The 17,253-nt window shown below is 41.9% G+C and overlaps 1 long non-coding RNA gene across 1 annotated transcript in view; it reads left to right on the top strand.

Moving 5' to 3' along the window:
* LOC120232577 overlaps positions 1-15,191 on the top strand; it is a 32,873-nt gene extending 17,682 nt beyond the window's left edge. Inside the window, exons 3-5 of the long non-coding RNA XR_005528595.1 lie at positions 10,999-11,082; positions 13,458-13,614; positions 14,645-15,191. This is a non-coding gene — a long non-coding RNA (uncharacterized LOC120232577). The remainder of the gene's footprint in view (positions 1-10,998; positions 11,083-13,457; positions 13,615-14,644) is intronic.
* Positions 15,192-17,253: the final 2,062 nt, after the last annotated feature.

The raw sequence follows: 17,253 nt of genomic DNA, 5'->3' as shown, positions 1-17,253 counted from the left end.
TTCTTGTCAAGGTTGGCCAGGGGCACCTTATATGACTCAGCACAGAACCAGAGTCTTCATAAAGGTGGGTTGGGGTGGCGGGCAAGAACAAGAAAGAAAGGGAGGGAGAGAGGAGGCAGAGTTACTAATTCCACCTGGCCACAACCAACAGCTTATCCAAGACCGTTGCAGAGTGCGTTTAGGGCTGGGGGGGGCATGTATCGGATGAGGGCACAGGGAGAATCCAGCCCACACTATGCTGTGTAGAAGTATAGGAACCCACTGGGATGATGCCACATTTCCATTTTGCTGGCTCCAGATCCTAGTAGATCAATAAGTGGACATCAAGAGCTGTCCCTGGTGTTGGGAATTACAAGATAGAAGAGTTTCCCAGCCAACATGTGAAATTGTGGAACAAATGCCCACAGACAAAGGGAAGCGCCTATCAGCACCAGGCCAGGAAACAATCTGGGAGCCACAATGGTATAAACCAGAGGGGGCTGATGTTGCCAGTTTATCTGCTTCTGTCTAACAGTTACTATGAATTGTGAGCCAGGGAGCAATGTTGGTAGACTATTGAACCAGAAAGGGAGAGTTCTTGGTGTTTCTAAATTTTTCTTCTTTTTCTTCTTTATTATCACCATCACCTTCACCTTCATCACCAACATTGTTAACACTATAACTGATCATTTTTATCATCATTCCTTGCCCAGGGACAGTCAGTCTCTCACAATTTAAAGAGAATTTCTGCATCCCTTATGATAATTTGATCATACAGTAACTCTCTGATGTGGACAAGGCAATATTTTCCCTGCTTTCCCAATGTGTAAACCAAGGCTTGGAGAAGGTAAATCGCTGTCCCTAAGTCATACTCAAATTCAGGTCCCTTATTAGTACTGTCATTTACTACAACTTCATTATGAAAATGGTATCAAAATAGTTAACAATTGATAATGCATGAGTACTGACTAGTCAGGACAGAGACTCGTCACACACAATGGATGGATCTTGGAGATATTCCAGCCATGGCTCTAAATACCACACCATTGTATCTTCTGGTCCAGCCTTCTCTGCCATTTCACCTTAAGTTCTGTTCCCAAATAAGATGGAAAGATGAGGCATTTAGAGGTGAGATGGTGAGGTTATTAAAATAAAGAGAAAGCAAACAAATAAAACATAAAGGGAAAAGCTTTCAATCTTCTCTTCCTTGACCAACTTGAGCCAAGAGAGTGGGAGAAGTAGTTGGGAAAAGGGCATGGCTATTACATGGGTTTGTAGACTGCAGGAAGATCCCAGTCTTCAGAGCTGGAAGCTTGAGTTCAGGCTAAGTCTTTAGGGTGTCCTGTGGGAATCTATCTAATTTCTTACATAGAAGAAAAAGCAGGAATCATGAGTCAGGGGGATATAGGATTGGAGTGGGAGCCAGTTGAGAATCAAATGAGAAGTCTATTTTCCCACTGGGAAATAGAAGGGTCTGCTACTTGCTTCTCCTGGCCTGCTTGATCCAGGGATGGGGTGAGACAACAGGTAGCCAGTGTCTTCATCAAAGCTAAAGGAGATATGCACAATGTGAACTCAAAAATTAATAGAGGATAAATCAGATTTTCACTTTCTCAGAAGCCATGCTCCCCATTTTCCATTCAAGAATGTTATTCATTCCATTTTTGTGCTTACTTTTATCAGTTCTTCTTGCAAACTATTCTTTGAAAGGGATCTTTTTATTTCAGAAATAATATACAGTGGCAGTTAGAAAAAATTAACATAGATAAAGGCAAATAAAGGAAAAGAAAATGAAAATCACCTCTGATTTCTCTACCCAGAAGTAACATGGCTTAAAGCGCTGATTCACATACTTCTAGATGGTGTCCCATGGAAAAAAACTATCATTGTCATGATGATGATTTACAAACATTTAGTTACTTTATTCCTAATGTTTTCTCTACCTATTGTTCTTGAAGTTTAGGGACACTATCTTTATTTGACAATGTAGACAATACTAGGAATCTGAAAATATTTTATTGCATGGGTATCTTGTTGATATCATAAAATCAGAGGCAGAAGAATATTTATTAGAAATATCCAAGCACAGGGCTCGGAAACAAATCGCTTGTGCCTGAGCAGCATCCTGTGTTTTCAAAGTGGCCACGTAAAACACAAAGCCCAGTGGAACCATATATCACTACTACATAAGCAATAATAACAATTCTCGATGTATATCTTCGTATTTTCTGCCTTGTTCTTGCAAAAAAGTTGGTAAAGGCTGATTAGACTGTTACACCTCTTTTTTTTTTTTAGAAGATGAGAGATAGGAGAAAATATTATCTCAATGAAAGGTGGCGGGGAGCGGGGGAGGGGGAGCCCAAAGGAAAATCTGTTTTTTAAAAACCTGGGACTTGCCAGCATGATACACACCTCTGAAGATTAGAGCAAAGCAAAACAAACGTGTGAGTTATTTCCTGGATTAAAAGTTTCAATCATCTTTTGGGCTCGCTTCTTAGGTATTTGGATATCTGTAAATGATAAACAAGATGGCAAACAAACAAAAAAATCCGGAATGTGAGGCTTTCAGGTGAAATGGTCTTTAACCATGTTTCTGGCTACAGCCTTCATCAAAAGAATTTCTATCAGCAGGGGGAGCGGAGCTTAACATTAAGATGAAGGTGTGTTCCCTTTTTATGATTATAATCCTGCTGAATTGATACGAAGCAGAAATGTGTGCAGAGATATGTCACCAAACAAAGGATCTCAGTTCCTCTATTTATTTTTTTTCAGTTCCTCTATTTAAACAGGGAATCATCTGTAAAACATTATTCTGCAGGATTTTTGACAACATATATGATATTACTACTTCTTATAGAATTTCTACACAAAAGGTGCTTTGTTAATTAAATTGTGTATGTGGTAGGATTGTATCAGTTTCAGAATCAACTGATTTGGATATTTTTTTAAAATGTCAAGTGTTTATCTAAATTCCAGTTAGTTAACATATATGGCAAAGTTGGTTTCAGGTGTAGAATTTAGTGATTTGTCACTTTCATACAACACCCAGTGCTCATTCCAATAAGTGCCCTCCTTAACGCCCACTGTCCATTGAGCCCAACCCCCCCCACCTCCCTCCATCAACCCTCAGTTTGCTCTCTATAGTTAAGAGTCTCTCTGACTACTTCTTTGCCAATTCTGATGCCTTTTATTTCCTTTTGTTGTCTGATGGCTGATGCTAGGACTTCCAGCACTATGTTAAACAACAGTGGTGAGAGTGGACATCCCTGTTGTGTTCCTGATCTCAGGGGGAAAGCCCTCATTTTTTGCCCATTGAGGATGATGTTAGCTGAGGGCTTCTCATAAATGGCTTTTATGATGTTTAAGTAAGTTCCTTCCATCCTGACTTTCTCAAGGGTCTTTATTAAGAAAGGATGCTGTATTTTGTCAAATGCTTTTTCTGCATCTAGTGACAGGATCATATGGTTTCTATCTTTTCTTTTGTTCTATCTTTTCTTTTCGATTTGCAAGTATCTTGTTGAAGATTTTTGCATCTGTATTCATCAAGGATATTGGCCTGTAGTTCTCTTTTTTTGCTGGGTCTCTGTCTGGCTTGCGAATCAAAGTGATGCTGGCTTCATAGAATGACTCTGGAAGTTTTCCTTCGATGTCTATTTTTTGGAATAGCTTGAGAAGAATGGGCCTCTACTACAAAGCTGTAATCATCAAGACAGTATAGGTTGGCACAGAAACAGACACATAGACCAATGGAATAGAATAGAGAACTCAGAATTGGACCCAAAAGTGTACAGCCAATTAATCTTTGACAAAGCAGGAAAGAATATCCAATGGAAAAAAAGACATCTTCTTTAACAGATGGTGCTGGGAGAACTGGGCAGCAACATGCAGAAGAATGAAACTAGATCATTTTCTCACACCACACACAAAAATAAACTCAAAATGGATAAAGGACCTGAACGTGAGACAGGAAACCATCAAAACCCTAGAGGAGAAAGCAGGAAACAACCTCCTTGACCTCAACCGCAGCAATTTCTTACTTGACACATCCCCAAAGACAAGGGAATCAAGAGCAAAAATGAACTCTTGGGACCTCATCAAGATTAAAAGCTTCTGCACGGCAAAGGAAACAATCCATGAAACTAATAGGCAACCAAAGCAATGGGAAAAGATAGTTGCAAATGACATATCAGATAAAGGGCTAGTATCCAAAATCTATAAGGAACTCACCAAATTCCACACCCAAAAAACAAACAATCCAGTGAAGAAATGGGCAGAAGATATGAACAGACACTTCTCCAAAGAGGACATCTAGATGGCCAACAGACACATGAAACGATGCTCAGCATCCCTCCTCATCAGGGAAATACAAATCAAAACCACACTAAGATACCATCTCATGCCAGTCAGAGTGGCTAAAATGAGCAAATCAAAGGACTCTAGATGCTGGCGAGGATGTGGAGAAATGGGCACCCTCCTACACTGTTGGTGGGAATGTAAACTGGTGCAGCCTCTCTGGAAAACAGTGTGGAGGTTCCTCAAAAATTTAACAATAGAACTCCCCTATGACCCAGCAATAGCACTGCTGGGAATTTACCCAAGGGATACAGGAGTGCTGATGCATAGGGGCACATGTACCCCAATGTTCATAGCAGCACTCTCCACAATAACCAAAACATGGAAAGAGCCTAAGTGTCCATCAACTGATGAACAGATCAAGAAGTTGTGGTTTATCTACACAATGGAACACTACATGGCAATGAGAAAGAATGAAATCTGGCCATGTGTAGCAACATGGATGGACCTTGAGGGTGTTATGCTGAGCGAAATAAGTCAGGCAGAGAAGGACAGATACCTTATGTTCGCATGTATAAGTGGATTAGGAGGAACGTAATGGAGGACCATGGGGAAGGAGAAGGGGAAAAATAGTTGGGGAAAGGGAGGGAGGCAAACCATGAGAGACTCTTGAATGCTAAGAACTAACTGAGGGCTGATGGGGGTGGGGGAGAGTGGAAGGGGGGTGATGGGCATGGAGGAGGTCATTTGTTGGGATGAGCACTGGGTGTTATATGGAAACCAACTTGATAATAAACTAAGAAAAAAAAAAAGAGTCTCTTATGGTTTGCTTTCCTCTCCCTCTTTTTCCCCATCCTCTATGTTCATCTATTTGTTTGTTTGTTTGTTTTCCTTAAATTCCACATAGGAGTGAAATCATATGCTATTGGTCTTTCTCTGATTGACCTATTTTGCCTTGCATAATACACTCTAGCTCCACCCCTGATTTGGAGTTTTTTGATAGTTTAAGCACAGCATACTTGAGTGTTACTGGGTTTTAAAAAGTGCCATTGATCAACTCTTTAGTGTTCATTGAGGTTTACTTGCCCAGAATTCAACAAACCACTCTCTGAGTTAGAAAAGAAATTCTGTCCTCACAGATCTCACACCTTCATTGGGAGGAAAGTCTTATTCATATGAGAATCTAAGACCAGGAGAGCTCAATATTGAGTTGCTGTTGAGAAAGTTTCAGAAAAGAAAAAAAAAGGTGTGTGCTAGAAAGCTATATCTCAGTTCTTATATGCTAAAAACATCAAGAAGAGAAAGAGCGTAAGAGAAGAAAAAAAAGAAAAAAATGGATGCTCTATTCCATAAAATCATATTCCATGAAAACAGGAAATAGAAGAAAATCCAGGCAATAGCTGATAAAAGAGGGAGGTAATAGAATTGGCAAGAGTGGAAGGGAAGCTGGGAATGGAAGAAACATTTCTAATGCCTACTTTTTCTTTATTTCTTAAAACAAACATTTACGGAACACCTATTATGTGTCAGGCGCTGTACTAGGTACTAGGGATAAAGCTGAAGAAGACAGACATGGTCCTGGCCCCCTGGGATTTCAGAGATGGGGGGAACAATGGCCAAGGAAGCAGCTAAACAAATCGAATATAGCATTTGTTAAGTGAAGGAAACAAAAACAGGAATGAAGAGTGGGGGGAGGAACCTACCTTAGGTAGAGTGGTCAGCAAAGGGCTTACTGAAGAAGGCGCTTTTATACTGAGATCAAAAGAAGGGCAGTAGCCACCAGAAATTCTGTGTTTCCGGTGTAGGGAACAGTAGTGCAAAAACACCAGTTCAGAATGAGTTAACGTGATTACGAACTGTGAGAAGACCGCCAAGGCTCCAGCAAGGTGGGACTTTGTGGGGGAGGGGGGGGCGCTGAGATGAGACCAAAAACCTTGTGGTAAGGAACTAAGATTGTGTTCTAAGAGCAGCCGGAAGCCAGTAGAGAATTTTAAGCAGGGGAGTCACTGAGTTTGGTTTGTTTTTGAAACATCACCCTGGTTCCACCTCACACCATATACAATAGTTAACTCAAAATGGATCATGGACCTAAATGTAAGAGCTAACATTATAAAACTTTTAGAAGAAAACGTAGGAGTAATCTTTCTGTTGTTGAACTAGGCAATGGTTTCTTAGCTAGGACACCCAAGCATAAGCAAGCAGAGGGAACAGATAAATTGGAGTTCTCAGATATTAAAACTTTGATTTCAGAGTACACCATCATGAAAGTGAAAATACAACTCACAGAATGGAAGATAATATTTGCAGATCATGTAAGTTTAAAAAAAACTCTTACAACTCCATATTAAAAGGACCCCAAATCCAATTTAAAAAATGGCAAAAATATTTCTCCAAAGAAGATATACAGGTGGCCAAGAAGCACATGAAAGAATCACTAAGCATGAAGGAAATGCAAATCAAAATCACAATGACATATCGCTTCACATACCCAGGAGGATGGCTATTTTAAAAACAAAACTAAAAACAAGAACTGCAATAACAAAGAGAAAGGAGAATAGTTGTTACCAGGGACTGAAATGAGAAAGTAATGGGCTAGCGTCTCAGTTCATGAAGATGAAAAAGTTCTAGAGATGGGGGGTAATGAGGGTTGCAGTGCACTTGGATGTACTTAATTCCGCCAGAACAGTTATAGTTACAATGGTAACTTTTACGTTATATATGTTATGCATATTTTACCACAATAAAGAAAAGTTGAAAGGGGAAGGGGCAAAGAGTTTGAATAACATTTTCCCAAAGCAGACAGACACATGGCCAATAGCTACATGAGAAGACGCTCAACATCACTGGTCCTTAGGGAAATGCAAATCAAAACCACAGCGAGATACCAGTTTACACCCACCAGGACGGACTATGTTCAAAAAAGCGGACAATGACAAATGTTGACAAAAATGTGGAGAAATTGGCACCCTCGTATGTTGCTGGTCAGATTAGAAAACGCGACAACCACTTTGGAAAACAGTTTGGCAGGGCCTCAAAACACGTTAAACACGGAGTTACCATGTGACTCAGTGACTCCAGTCCTACGTACAGACCCAAGAAAATTAAAAACATAAGTAAACACAAAAATGTACACAAATGTTCCTGGGAGCATTTTGCATGATAGCCAAAGAGTAGAAACAACTCAAATATCCATCCACTGATGAATGGATAAACAAAATGGGATATATCCATACAATGCAACGGTATTCTGCCATGAGAAGGAATCATACTGATCCATGCTACAATATGGATGAACCTTGAAAATATGCTAAGAGGCCAGAAACAAAAGATCGTATATTGTTTTGATTCCATTTATACCAAATGTCCAGAATAGGCAAATCCATAGAGACAAAACGTAGATTAGTGGTTGCGAGGGAGTAGGGAGAGACTGCTAATGGATACAGGGTTCTTTTCGAGATGATTTAAATGCTCTCAAATTGGATAGTGATGATGCTTGTGCAACTCTGTGAATATATTGAAACCCACTGCATTGTACACTTTAGATGGGTGGATTTTATGGTATGTGACTTATATCTCAATAAAGTTGCTATAAAAAACAAACAACCAACATTGACGAAAAAGATCAACCTAGCCGCTTTATGGAGAAAACAGCAAGGATCCTTCAAGAGTTATGTGGAACCCAAGTGACCAATGAAGAAGCTACTAGTGCCCTCAAGGCAAGAGGTGACAGTAAATCACCTGGGTGGGGAGAAAAGGAAAGGAGGAAGCATGGGTTTTGGTTTGGGTGAGTGGGTTGTAGGGTGGTACCACTTACCACCCATCTGAGAGAGAACTGAGTTTGGGTCCGAAAAGGAAAACCTGCACTAAATCATAATCCCAGTCCTATGAGGTAGATACAGTTATCCCCATTTATAATTGAATGAATGAGGCTCACTGAAGTTCAAATAAATACCCTAATAAGCATTAGTGCTGTGATTCAGATCAGCCTGACTCTGACACCTATGGTCATTTTTTGCTTTGTTTTTGTTTTCCCATGGCAGCATTTATTTATTTATTTTTATTGTCAAGTTAGCTCACACACAGTGTAGTCTTGGCTTCGGGAGTAGATTCCCATGATTCATCACTTACGTACAACACTCAGTGCTTATCCCAACATGTACTCTCCTCAATGCCCATCACCCATTTTCCCAAACCTCCCAAGCCCCCACCCGCATCAACCCTCAGTTTGTTCTCTCTATTTAAGAGTCTTTTACGGTTTGCCCCCCTCTCTATTTGTATCTCTTTTTTCCTTCCCTTCCCCTATGGTCATTTGTTAAGTTTTTCTATTTTTTTTAGGAAAATACCCTCCAGTTCCATCCATGTTGTTGTAGATGGCAAGATTTCACTCTTTTTTTTTTAATCACAGAGTAGTATTCCATTGTGTATATATTACCACATCTTCTTTATCCATTCATCAGTTGATGGACATTTGGGCTCTTTCCATAATTTGGCTATGGTTGACAGTGCTGCTATAAACATTGGGGTGCATGTGCCCCTATGCATCAGCACTCCTGTATCCTTTGGATAAATTCCTAGTAGTGCAATTGCTGGGTCGTAGGGCAACTCTATTTTTAATGTTTTGAGGAACCTCCATACTGTTTTCCAGGGTGGCTGCATCAGTTTGCATTCCCACCAGCAGTGCAAGAGGGTTCCCCTTTCTCCACATCCTCATCCACATCTGTTATTTCCTGAGTTGTTAATTTTAGCCACTCTAACTGGAGCGAGGTGGTATCTCAGTGTGGTTTTGATTTGTATTTTCCAGATGAGGAGCAATGCTGAGCATCGTTTCATGTGTCTGTTGGCCATCTGGATGTCTTCTTTGGAAACATGTCTATTCATGTCTTCTGCCCATTCTTCACTGGATTTTTTGATTTTCAGACACCCATGCTCTTTATTGCACATTATATGAGCAGAGATTTTTAAAAGATAAAAAAAGAGAGAAAGAAATTGGGGAGTGCAGTACTAGAAAGAGGTGAAGAGGGATGGGTCAGGTACCCTGTATGGAGCATTTTTGCCACCCGGTTTTGGACAAAAGTATTTCTATTTATACTGATATTTATACAAAATATTAGTATACACTGTCACTAATAACCAGAGAACCCCAAAATGTCACCCCCAGCTCTCAGTCAGTAGCCAGAGGCTGTTAATTCTTCTCAAATGTGCTTTCAGCCCTCTCCATGGACAGTGCTGCAGCTTCCTTGGGTCAGGGCCCTCTCATCTCTTGCAGGAGGTATTACAACACCCTCCAAATGTTGTCCTATAGCCATCCCCCACCCCAGCAATTGGTGCTGGAGTGTGCACAGACATGCACACACACCCATCTCTCCTAATCCCTTTTCCATTGCCAGGGTGCTCTTTCTTTCTTCTTTCTTCTTTTTTTTTTTTACAAATAGTTTATTGTCAAATTGGTTTCCACATAACCCTCAGTGCTCATCCCCACAAGTGTCCTCCTCCATGCCCCTCCCCCCTCCCCCCTCCCCACCCATCAGTCCTCAGTTTGTTTCTCAGCATTCAAGAGTCTCTCATGGTTTGCCTCTCTCCCTTTCCCCCACCATTTCCCCCCTTCTCCTCCCCCATGGTCCTCAGTTAAGTTCCTCCTAATCCTCCTATACGTGCAAACATATGATATTTGTCCTTCTCTGCCTGACTTATTTCGCTCAGCATAACACCCTCAAGGTCCATCCATGTTGCTACACATGGCCAGATTTCATTGTTTCTCATTGCCATGTAGTATTCCATGGTATAGATAAACCACATCTTCTTGATCCATTCGTCCGTTGATGAACACTTAGGCTCTTTCCATGTTTTAGCTATTGTGGAGAGTGCTGCTATGAACATTGGGGTACATGAGCTCCTATGCAACAGCATTTCTGTATCCCTTGGGTAAATTCTTAGCAGTGCTATTGCTGGGTCATAGGGGAGTTCTATTGTGATTTTCCTGAGGAACCTCCACACTGTTTTCCAGAGGCGCTGCCCATTGCCAGGGTGCTCTTTCTAAAATGCAAACCTATCCATTTCATCACATGCCTTAAAACCCTCCAGGGATTCCTGGTTGTGCTCAGGATCAAGTTCGAGCACCTCAACACAACTTACAAGGCCTTTCACTCTCTTGACTGCGTGTACCTGTTCAGCCTTTCCTCACTCTTCCCCCTTCCCTCCGTCTGGCATCACACACCCTTAACCTATGGGCCGGCCACACTGAACTATTTTCAGTCCCCTAATGCACCATGCTCTTGCTGACCTCAGGCCTTAAGCGTGTGCTGTTCTGGCTGGAACAGCCATCTGTAACAGTTGCATAGCTAACTCCTACACATCCTTTGGTCTTCTGTCACCCTCCATGTCAGAGCTAGGGTGCCCTTTCGGACATTTCTCGTGGCCCTCTGCACAGCCCCTGTCGGCACAGTGGAATTAAGGGGTGGCCAGCCGAGCAACCAGCTGGAGAAGCAATCCACAAGAGAGAATAAAAATCATAGGAAATGTAATGAAACCAGAAAAATTCTTTCTCCCAGAACCCTCTCAGAGGGACTTATCAGAATATTCTTCCCAACCACATAGTGCTATTAGCCCATCCTGTACAAATGAAATGAAAAGCAGATCACAGATTGGGTGGTAGATAGATAATAGCTGGATCGAAGGATAGCTGGACAAACATTTCACAATTATTCATCTTTGGTCAACATCTTCTAGTTTCAGTCTAGCAGAGTCCTCGGATACAGGACCCGCGTGGGATTTCCAGTTCTGCTACTTCTAGCTGCAGGACCTTCCTCACAGGTGCGTTGGGGTGGGGATCAAAAGAAATCAAAAGAAGAAAATTATCTGGCATATTACCAGTCCCAGTTGGTGCTCAATAAACACTAGCGATATTTATTGGCTCACTGGTTCATCCATATTCTTTAAAATCTGTGTCCCATTCCAGTGTATGAGCTTGTGCTTCAGCATCATGCCAGCTTCACGCCTGACAGTGTGCCTTCTGGTTTCAATAATCACTCCGTCCCGGTGCCCTCCCTCATCCACACCTGCACCCCCCTCAATTTTAAGCTTTGCTTGGCCCAAGCTTCAGGCTCTCAGGTCGACAAACCCACATCGCCACCTAGAGGACAGTGTGAGAATCTGGGGAAGAAAACCATTTCACGGTGCCAAATAAACGAACTCAGCTGTTTCGTGCTGGTGCTAACGAGGCCAGGTTCACAGGTTTATCCCCAAAGGGGCCAATTAGCTTTACACGGAGAGACACTTCAGAGCACGGCCCCAGCCTCTAACCCTGGCCCCTGGTTCACACGCGTGTTGTTAGAAAGTGGATTCATCAGGCCAATCCCATTTTCCATAATTTCTTTAAAAGAAAAAAAAATCCATCTGTAAGGTCATGTGGAAACAATGAAGATGAACAAGACCTGCTCCCTACTTTTAAGGAATCTTCACCCTCAGGAGTGTTTCCCCACGTGATTCCTGAGACATCAGTGGGAGTTAAGAGACTAGATGGCTCCACTGCGTTAAATTAGTTTGGGGAACGCTGGTCTAATCCAAGTCAGGCAGGTTCTCTTATGGAAGGGTTTCTTAGAGTCTTTAACATGCTAATATGCACTGTTAATTTTCCAATAAGGAAATGTGTGTGCAGATTTTCCCAGATTTGGATGGCCATAAGACGTCCCCCCAGTTTGTAAAATAAATAAATAAAAGAATAGTAATGAATCTGCTGGCCCTGACTATGGCTGCTTCCACAGGAACATCTATTTTAAGAAGCAACTCATCCATGGGGAAAAGTTCACAGTCTATTGCTAGGTTAAAAAAAAAAAGCAGACTATAGAACAGTATCCCATTTTGAAAAGACAGAACAAAGATGTCCATACACTTGAGAGGAAAAAAACTGAAAAGACATAAACCAAAATGTTAACCCCGGTGATCTTTATGTTGGAGCGGCTGTTGTTTTTCTGCGTTCTTTATATGGTTTTCAAGGTTTTTGTATTGAGTATATACATACATTTTATTTTTTTTAAGTTTATTTATTTTTGAGAGTGAGCATGTGAGTGAGGGAAGGGCAGAGAGAGGGAGAGAGAGAGAGAGAGAGAGAGGAAGAGAGAAAGTCCCAAGCGGGCTCTGTGCTGACAGCGAGGCTCGAATCTGTGAACTGTGAGATCATGATCTGAGCCGAAATCAAGAGTTGGACACTTAACTGACTGAGCCACCCAGGTGTCCCACATGTAGATTTTAAAACAAAAACCACAGAGCGTATGTTCTAGGACAGTATGCCATCTTCATAAGACTATTATTATAGAATACTAGCAAGAGCTAACATCTTCTGAAGGCTAAGTGCCCAGCATATGAATTGTCTAGATTATCTTGTTTAAACTTCATATAAATCGTATGAGATGAAGTACTATTTTTTGCCCTAATTTAAAAAGGGAAAATTAAAGAAAGAAACAAACCCTGTGGAACCAGAATTTGGACCCACTACTTTCCTCTTTGCTGTCTGTCCTGCCTCCCCAAGACACACACACACACACACACACACACACACCATGAAGAAGAAAGATGATACTTTTCCTCCAGGGCGAGGGACTCTCTGAGGGCAATGATGCTGTACACTGTCACTGTGCCACACAGCCACTGGCTGTCATTTATTAAATGCTCGCTGGTGCTAAGAATTATTCTGAGTCCTTTGATATATATAAACATGTAAACTGAATAGTAGCTGGGCTCTGCAGACTTTAAGATTTGCCTTCTGCAGCATTGCTGGGGCCATGTCTCTCCTCTTTCTCTTTCGCTGGCCCCTAGAAGCCCTGAACAACTATTGGGGAAAGCAGTTCAGCCCTCTCCAGCCACCAGAGCCATATTCAGCTCCACTTCCATTGCGGTTAACATGCTCCATTAAACAGGCTTTCTACCCAATTGCATGCTTGTGCTCGCTCGCTCTCTCTCTCTCTCTCTCTCTCTCTGTGTATGTGTGTGTATGTGTGTGTGTGTGTCTTGCTTTTCCTTCTCTGGGAAGGGGCCCAAAGGAAAACTATTTCCTCACTGGTACGAAGTATGCCTACCTTCCTTAAAAGGCAGAAGTGTCTATCGTCAGTTTGGGTTTAAAATACACTCTTTCTTTTGTCCATCACAAGTACATTATCAAAATAGTTTCATTCATTAATTTCATTTTACAGATGAGGAAACTGAGGGCAGGGAATTTGCCCAAAGTAGCAGCAAAAGGATACTCTGGACCACTGTTTGAACCAAGCCTGTCCAGCTCCCCTATGTCACCAAGATTCAGAGGAAAACTGACCCACTTGGACTCTGCAGGACACAGAAACTTTCCTGAAGGTAGGGCTCTTGTACTATGGAAAACATGTTAGGCTGACTCAGTTTCTCAAGTGCAAGTGGAAAGAAGCTGGTTGGAACAGACTGGATTGAAGCAAGCACACAGTTCTTCACTTCAGGTAAAAATCTATCCTGCAAACCAGTTTTATGTGATTTGACTGCTTTCCTCAAGGGCAACAGTAGCCCTCTGAAAGAAAACCCCTTCTTTTTCTCTGTTCCCCATCCCCACTCCTGCTGATTTCTTCTGAGTCAGGTGACCATTCATCTTGGAAAATCACTCCATTTTTTTTTTTTTTTTACTATGGGAGATCTTTTCCTTTGTGCGACTTGGGTCTGGACGGAAATGATTGCTAGATCCTTACCCTCACTGAGTGGCATCTTCTACCCCACTGAGGTCCCAGCCTCCTGCAAAGTTGAACAAACCAGTTCTTTTGTCTTTACCTTGCCTCCCAGGTGAGCTAGCAGCTGAATCTCCTCCACCAGCTGGGCCTTAAAGGGCGAGCAAGGCTCAGGGCAGAAGGCATCACAAAGCAATTTAGGACAATGTGGGTTCTTCATTACATCTGCAAAATGCCACTAGCACTTTGGACCAAACGTTAATATCGCACGGCTTTGACATCTTGTGATATAGCTGGAGTTTGAGGGATGGGGCTGAGAGTTGATTGGGGTCCAAAAAATAAATCTTTTCTATTGCCATGAAGCAGTTACAGTTGCACAACCGAAACACCAGCCCTTTGGAAAAGCTATCAAACCCACTCATGCAGTTGGGTAATATCATCATCCAGAGTACTTCCTAGATGCCTAGTGTTCGAAGCACTGTGAAGAGCAAGTTGAGCAGACACAATCTATTATGTTAGACATTTCCAAGGCAGGATATATATTTCTGATGCTGGCAGTGAAACTGGTTCAGAAAGATGCCAAAGTACCCCTCACAGGTTAGTGTATATGTATGCATATATATATATACATGTATATATATATGCATATATATATATATGCACTAACATTTATTGGGTTCTCTTTCATTTGCCAGGTTCATCCTATACATCTCACATCATCTTCAGAGCAACCTTTGAAGAAGGGGCTATTGATACCCCCATTTTACAGAGGAGGGAACACAGGCTCTTAGCTGTTAAGTAACCAGCCAAGAAGATACAGCTAGTAAATGATGGAGCAGAATTCAAATCCAAGCCCCCCTGACACCATGGTTCACAACCTTAATCACTGCACCCTACTTGTACAATTCATGTAAAGTGGCTCCAGTGTGAATTTTGGAGTCTGGGAACTGGACAGCCCCAGATTCACATTCTCATTTTACTACTCAATTGGTCCATGTAAACAACCTCTCTAAACCTTGGTCTCTTCATCTGCAAAAGGTAGGAACCTTAATGCTTAGCTTTCAGGCTTGAAAATAAAGAAGAACTTCTGTAACCATATTGCTTCCAAAGACCTGGTTCAGTCCCAGAACCGGAATCCCTTTGCACGGCAGGAACACAAAGACTCTTACAACAATAACTGTGGTTGTGTTTTGTTTCATGTACGAAGGCTCTGGTGGACACACAATGGTATGCCCATGGTAGACACCCAATCAGTGTGCAGCTATTCTAATTCTTGTTTCCAAATATACTTTAAAGTTATATCTTTAAATAACTAACTCAGTTTATCTGATTGAAATGCTACTTAAATCAACCTACTTCTCTACTCCATCCTCCACATTTTAAAAAACTCTCAGTTGTTTCTCCTCATTTGTACTGAAACAGAATGAGATGTGTATCAGAAGCCCCATTTTAGCCTCAAGCTACTTTCCCTCAAAATCTTATATTGGCTTGTACCTATTTAGAAATCTGAATAAATAACCCCCCAGGACCAAGATGCTCCTGGAAAAGGAGTCAAGAGGTGAGGCCCACCTCCTGACCTGGTTTAAGTACAAGGGCAACCTCGAGACTGGAGAGGAAATGGATGTGTGCCACACAGATATTCCACTGGCCCAGCTCATGGGAATTTCTTTCCGATTTGACACAGCAGTCAGTCCCTACTTCTTCCTTCTTTCAGGACTTCCTGTATGAGACTCTTGTCTTGCTATAATTTAACCTTCACACAGCAGCCAGAGGGTCTTTCTAAAATGTAAGTCAGATCTTGCCAACTCTCCTGCCCTATTTAAAACTTCCAACAGCTTCCCACTGCGTGGTTAAAATCCAAACCCTTTATCATGGCTTACAAGATCCTTACAAGAGTTGCCCCTGACTACCTCTCTAACTCATTTCTTTCCACCTGTCACTTTGTTCGTGACACTCCAGCTACAATGGCCTTCTTCTGTCATTCCTGCCTCAGGGCATTTTCTCTTGGTGTTCCTTCTTCCTAGAATACCACCTTAGCTAAAACAGAAACTCCCAGTACACTATGCTATGCCATTTGTCTTTATAGTACTTACCAGCACGGGAAATTAGCTTATTGGAATAGAAGCTCTAGTATCGGGAATAGTAGCTGGTAAATAGTAGGTTCTCACTGTTCTCTGCACCCATTCCTCCCCACACTCCACCCCCCACCAGTTTCCAATCTCTGCTCTACACCCTGGATTTCAGCACAGCTCTGCCATGGCTTGGTAACCCATTTGGATTTCATTGTCTGGCTTTCTGATCTCAGCCCTTGATTCCATTTGACTCCTGGTTCTGCAGATTCCTTGGATTTCAGCATCATCCAGAATTTTGCTTGAGAAACACTTTTTCTGCCATTCTGGCCTGGCCCCAAACCCATTTCTCAGTGAATGAGCTCTGTCTGCTAGCTCATGTGGGAGCAGCCATCTACGCTGGCTCTCAGGACTGTAGGGGGTCTTCACCCGAAGAGGCCCACTTTGACCACCAGACCTGGAAGCAGTTAAAGAAAAACAGAAACACACCCTACTCCAAAGGAGGCAAGATCCCTTCTCAGTGACTCTCTTCATATCAGGTGGCCCAAACCACTGGGCTATCCAGAAAATTGGACTGTCAGGATGTGACCGAAGCTTGTCTGGCCAGAGCAATTGTCTGGCCCTGGAACAATGCTTCCGTCTCATTCTGGGGGTGACCAGCTGAGACAGTCTATCACATATGGCATCACACAATGATTCCCTGCTACATGCAGAAAGCCACAATAATGAAAGCCACCACTACTAATGTCATTTACTGAACTCCATAATCAATACTAAGTGTCAGGTACTTTATGTTCATGGTTCCACTTAATTTTCACAATAAAATTAAGATAGATGATTAGCCCCATTTAACAGATAAGACGATCAAGTCTCAGAGACAGGTCAAGTAATTTGGTCAAGGTCATATAACAAATGAGTGGGAGAGCCTGAATTTCTGATTCCAAAGCTCATGCTCACAATCCCTACCGTGTAATTATTCAATCATGGATCTCCTCACACACACACACACACACACACACACACACACACACACACACCCCAAATTATATACTCCTCAAGAGCTAGAATTTATTTCCTGGTCATCATTCACATAGCACAGGGACTGACCCTTAGCAAATGGTCAGCATATTTTGCAAATGCATTTTTCATACTATTGCATCAGTGTTATAATTTATATATACTATAATTAATAGATTAATATAAATATGCGTTGCCATAACACTCCACTCTTGGCT

This window comes from Hyaena hyaena, unplaced genomic scaffold (genome assembly GCF_003009895.1).
Source record: "Hyaena hyaena isolate Hyena2069 unplaced genomic scaffold, ASM300989v1 scaffold_74, whole genome shotgun sequence".
Taxonomy (NCBI): domain Eukaryota; kingdom Metazoa; phylum Chordata; class Mammalia; order Carnivora; family Hyaenidae; genus Hyaena; species Hyaena hyaena.
The sequence above is the reverse complement of the archived record's forward strand: the minus strand, read 5'-3'. Positions and strand labels throughout refer to the sequence as shown.